General features: G+C 34.8%; 1 protein-coding gene across 1 annotated transcript in view; it reads right to left on the minus strand.

Annotated features, from left to right (window-relative positions):
* Window positions 1-3728, minus strand: part of LOC150095215 (tyrosine-protein kinase Fyn-like) — a 269513-nt gene extending 265785 nt beyond the window's left edge. The window contains exon 1 of the mRNA XM_090410832.1: window positions 3369-3728. The gene's annotated coding sequence lies outside the window, so the exon portion shown is untranslated. The remainder of the gene's footprint in view (window positions 1-3368) is intronic.
* Window positions 3729-6000: the final 2272 nt, after the last annotated feature.

Below are 6000 nucleotides of genomic sequence, written 5' to 3' on the forward strand. Positions count from 1 at the left end.
TCCCCCTTTTTCCATCTAACTTTCTGAACCACATAGTACTGGTAGTATCACCATGACTTTATAAAATTTTAATTCCTGTTTTCTTCTTGTTTTGCTATTTGTTATTCATCTTTTCAGGGCATATTGCAAAGGTGGCCAAGGCAGCTCATAAGATTACTTGGTTGTTGAACAACACACTAACAAGCAGAGATAAGGATGTTATCATTCCTCTTTATAAGGTAAGAATACAGCCACATCTGTATTACAGTGCTCAAGTCTGGTTGCCCATGTTTCTTCAGGATGAGGAAGTGATGAAAAAGGATCAGGAATGACTGACCAAGTTGATCTATGGAATGCTCCGATGATGTTAGATTAAGGATTTGTGGGTTGCAGAAGTTCGTTGATAAGCAAAAAAAAAAAAAAAAGCAGATATGAAAGAAACATTTCAGTTACTAAGAAGGTTTTATAGGACTAATGCAGAATTTTTTTCAGCACCTAATTAGTGCAGAAGGGATCATCCCTAGAGACTGAGAGAGTTGTCAAAAAGGGTATGAGACCAAGAATTTTTGCTTGGAAAATGGTGAGTGAGTGTGGAATGAGTTACCAGTCTCTTGTGAGTACTTTGTCATCCAATGCATTTCGATGAGAGATATCACAGATACTGTGTGGATAATGTGGGTCTCCTGAGATGAGTTGTAGGGCTTCACTGGAATAGTTTATAACAATAATTTCATGCAATAATGATAAATGACAAAACATTTAATCCTTAAATTTAGGTGTTATCATGTTGCTCAGAACATTTTTTCAGCAACATATTCCACTTACCACTCTCTGCAAGAAATTACTCAAAAGTTAGGAATGGGGTTTTCTCTGCATCCTGTCATACTATGTCAACTATTCCATGTTTATTCACAAAAATTCCACAATTTAGGTCTATCTTCATTTTAACCTATTTACCAAACTTGACAATTAGCATTCCTTTGAAGCTTTGACTGATCCCACTCAATATCCCATACTTGAATCATTCAACCTCCTCTATCATGGTTTTTTTTTTTTTTTTGGCTTTTTTCCCCTTCCCACATCCTCACTCAAATCCTGTTCCAAGTGAGCAAAACTGGGCACTAACAATAACTTTTGTATTGTACTCCTGGTACTCAACAACATTCCTCATTACCATAGCAATTCTTAATATTATGGAAGGTCTGCATGGTTAGCCTAGTGGCTGTGCACTTTGCAACCATATGCCTGGGGAAGGAGTGTCCTAGGTTCGATTCCTGTTGGAGATGTGAGGAGCTGGGGGATTTTCCTCAGCTGCAGCCAAGTTAGCCGGTCTTGGAAAGTAGAGTTTTTTCCCCCAGTTTATCCTGGGGTTTTTCATCCTGCAAAGCAGGCAAAAAGGCCTTGAAAACTCAACACTATGGACATAGGATATACCAGGGCGTATGGCTGACCACCTTATCCTATGAACAGTTTGAGATCTGATGATTAATAAAACCTTCAACACCGCAAGGTAAAAGAGGGTAAAAGGAAGATGAGATGAGATGGAAGAGTGCTGAAGTTGCACTATCAGGATCAATATCCCACATGCAGTCAGCCTCCATTGGTTTTATGCTTTGTTAAGCACCATTTCCTGAAGCTTTTATCCAAAGAATGCAAGTGAAATGTGCTCCTATGCATTTTTAATTCACAAAACTGCTCAATTTCTAGGTGCCTGATTTTTCCCATGAACTATGTTCTATCATAGCTATCCTTTGCATCAGGACAACTTTCTCATCATAAAAGGCCATTTATGCACATATCCAGCAGTTGCAGCACTGATACAAATTCTTCATGTAGCTTCCTCAATGAGAGGGTGCAGCACCATGTCCTTCCAGTTCTCACTGTTGGTGGCTTTCCTTTTTGTTTCTGCATAGCCATGTGATCCTGTCCATGATCTTATATCTTCAAGCTATGTCCTTCGTTTTTTGCCTCTTGATCCTTTTCCCATAATTATCCATTTCCTATGGAAAATCACGTGATCATTATGTCCTTTTGATGATAGTGCATGAGAATATAAAAAGTCATGAATAAGCTGTGTATCCAAATTTTTAAATCAATTTTGTTAAGAAATGAGCACGTGTTTTCCGAGAGTAATCAAGAATAATTAGCACTACATAGCTTATCATTTCCCCAGTCTAATATGTAAAGAAAATGTAAACTTTTACAACTGGTATCAATGAACTGGTAACACTTTTCTTTTCATAAAATCAATTATTGTAAACCACAGGTAAAACAAGTAAGGATTACGAAGCTCATGTATTATGCCTGTTAAGTGTATGTTCTGGTTCTTTGCATCCTAGATAGGATTCAATTTCAGATCTTTTGAACTAAAGAGCATTCTTGACTGAATCCCAAAAAATAGCCTATTTAAGTACTGTCAAACAGAAGTCAATACCTCATTCACTCTCTTCACCTTTAAATCAGCAGGCTGATTTAAAGCTAAGTTAATCACTATTTTGACATGCTACTGGTCCTTCTTTAAAGGACTTTCAATCTGCTGCTCTATATTTATCCAGCTCAGCTTCTCATTATGAAATTAGTCAACTATTATGCACAACACCCTTTCAAGAAAGCCAAGTTACCTTGTCAAATACTTTACTATGCTGTTTTTGCCCTATGATCAACAATGAATAATTTTATTTCTGGTTCTAAACAAGTCAACAAATGCACTTTTCTAAGTCTTATAGGCCCTTTCATAGGGGTCCTGCATAAAGTTATGTAGGGCAAATTTATAGTTATGCTGCACAAATTTATGGAAGTCATCAATACTGAATAAATGGCGAAAAGATATTCAGCCCGCCTAATCAATGTGAAATAACATTTAATCTGATTATCTAATATGACCATGCAACAACAAACACTGAAGTCAATCAAAGAAGGGGCACCTGCACAGTACAGGAAGGAAGGAAATATATTATTTTATAATTGCTCAAAAAGTCGTTGAACTACACAGTGTAACTCCCATGATATAATTTTAAAAACTATCGGTTCATGGGTGCTTATATAAATTATTAACAAAGCACTAAAATACAATTGAAGTTACCATCGAAAATATTTTAACGCAAAGATGAAAACATACCAATAACCTTCATTAAACTGTTTCCAAATCTTAAGCCTAATTGCTAGTACATACCATAAATGCCATATTCCATGTAAATTTAAGTTCACACACACAAAATCGTACAGGATATAGAGTGTAAACAAAAATAATCTTAAGGGAAAATGTTCTGAAAATCTAAAGCAACTTACGATTGTATACTCAATAAGCAGACAAAACATATAAGCAACAAAAAAAAAAGGTCATTAGGTATTTTGATTGAAAATTTTATTAATTACCATGATGAACTCACCTTATTTACACTGATAAATATATACAAATGAATTACATTATTGAAGTATAAAAAACATGGCAATTTAATAGCCAAGTACTGTCTAAGCCCAGCAAACTCAGGCACAACCAACCCACAGGCGTAGCAATGTATCCATTTAACAAAGCCACACCATAACCAGCTTCACACAGGAAGAAAATAACTCACTAAACAGAGCAACGATGAATGATTACTGTATGTAATACGTATGGTCGCAGGATATTGACACAACAAAATTTTGTACCAAATATTCAGTGGTCCTTGATCCAACTATAACTAATAAAAAGAGTGTCGTTAACAAAATTCTGTGCCTATGTTAACTTCAGTACATACAGCATTAAATCGCTGGACAATCTAACAACGAAATGAAAACTTTCTCAACTCCTTTTATGTAGTTTTATTGAAACTTCTCCATTTTGTGATTTAAAGTTGTTAATATTGCACACATACTAATAAGAGGAGAAAAGAAGGTATAGATATTAGAATTCTTGTTATAATTCAACTTAAAACCAATGTAAGGCATTTTGAACACCGTTCAAAATGCTTTACTTGTAGGTTCTCTAATCATCAACTAGAGAAACTCTCTTATTTTTCCTCTCAGGAAACATGATGGCGTTTATAACTGGACAGTTCAAAAAACAACGCATAGGACACGCGCGCGCGCGCACACACACACACACACACACACAAATTGACATTTAGGATAAGGAACACGAGATGGCCAAAATTACTACCCTGCTAGCATGTCGTTTTCACCTGGTTACCGGGTTACGGAACCCACTTGTCTTCAGGAGACTAGTCTTCGAAAACAACTAATCTTCAAGTGCTACCCTTAGACCAGTGTTTCTCAACGTTTTTTGGATCATAGCCGACCTCAACGTCTCAAAGATCTTGATGCCCTCCCTCCTCTAGCATAATAGTCAGCCGAGTTTTGAAAAAGTATAATATAAATATGTATAAATATATGCATGAACATTTTCTAATTGCTCCAAAAAATATTTAAATTTCCCCCTGTGGGGCGTACACTGCAAAAAAGACCCATACAAACACTGCCTTAGACCTATACAAAGATCTTAAAACGACCTCCCAAATGAGTCTTTGACTCCATGAGGTCTTGGGGTAATAATAATAATAATAATAATAATAATAATAATAATAATAATAATAATAAAGACACTTAGTCTGGGCTCCATGCTATAGTGGGCCCACATATCACAAATATTTATTAAATAAGAGGAAAACACTAAATATTCAGAATCAGTCTGGTGGGAAAATAAATTTTATGGAATAAATATACAATAATTTATGAATTTATTATTATTATTATTATTATTATTATTATTATTATTATTATTATTATTATTATTAAAGATCAGTTGATGCCTTTTATTCCCTTATAGGGAGCAGGCGAAGCCGTTTTAGACCTAAATAACTCCTGGAGTCTGAATGAGCTGTGCAATCTCCATTGGTAACGAACCAGAGATAACTGTCCAAGGCTATCACTGATTTAAGTGGTAAGGAGTGAAGAGACAGCTAACAAGTACTGCCATCTCGTGGTCCCTAATCCTATCACAATATTTTAAATATCTGAAATAGTATGGGTTCTATGGTCGATTATCTTGACTTTACGAGAGGAAATCCACGAGTTTTCGGGAGAAAAAAACCTGCTTGTCCTTGCCATAGATCGATTAATTCGGAAACCGGACGAAAAAAAAAAAAAAAAAAAAGGCTTAGAAGAAGTTCCTCTAGTAGATGACTAAAATCGAACTCTAGACGCTCTTTCTTATGGCCTATGAGTGAAAATAACACTTCCACTAAACTATGCAGATATATATATATATATATATTAATTTCTGAATACCTTCTTATCTAGTTAGATGTCCAAAATATTTAAGTTTTTGTTCTTTAATTATTCTCATTAATGTTCTTTTCATTATTGCTTTCTTTAAAACACATTCATTTATTTCGTTTTTCATTTTCTCTGTCCATGATATTTTCAGCATTCTTCTGATGGTCCACATTTTGAAAGCTTCTAATTTTTTCTCTGCTTCTTTATTTATAGTCCAAGTTTCACTGTTGTAGAGAAGGCTTGACCAGATATAGTATTTTATTAATATTTTTCTTGTGTCTATATTAATGTCTCTGGATGTTAGAACAGTTTTCATATCAATAAAGGCTTTTCTTGCCATCTCTATTCTTCTTTTAATTTCTATAAGGGAATTTCCTCTGTCTGTAAACATTTGTCCCAAATATATAAAAGACTGAACCCTTTCAATTTTCTTTTTGAAACAGTGCACACACATTAATTAAAGTTCCTGCCATCCATTATCATATATGACGACCATAGTGCATGAACAGCGAAATGCAATGCATTCAAGCATGCCTATATGAAACAATCTCCCCCTGATTGCATTCTTGAGGATTATGAATCAAATGCCATTCGGATTTTTGAACTATGCATTCAGATTTAACTTCCATATGTGCCAAAGGCGATTAAATACAGTACATAGATCATCTGACAAATTTTAAAGGATATAAACATTTCAGGCTTTGTGATTTTTTATTGTAATTACTCTACTTGATCTTTATTCCCTTACAGTTAGATAACTAAAGG

Source organism: Typopeltis vanoorti, chromosome 20, assembly GCF_054136105.1.
Source record: "Typopeltis vanoorti isolate ZY-2024b chromosome 20, IOZ_Tvanoo_1.0, whole genome shotgun sequence".
Taxonomy (NCBI): Eukaryota; Metazoa; Arthropoda; class Arachnida; order Uropygi; family Thelyphonidae; genus Typopeltis; species Typopeltis vanoorti.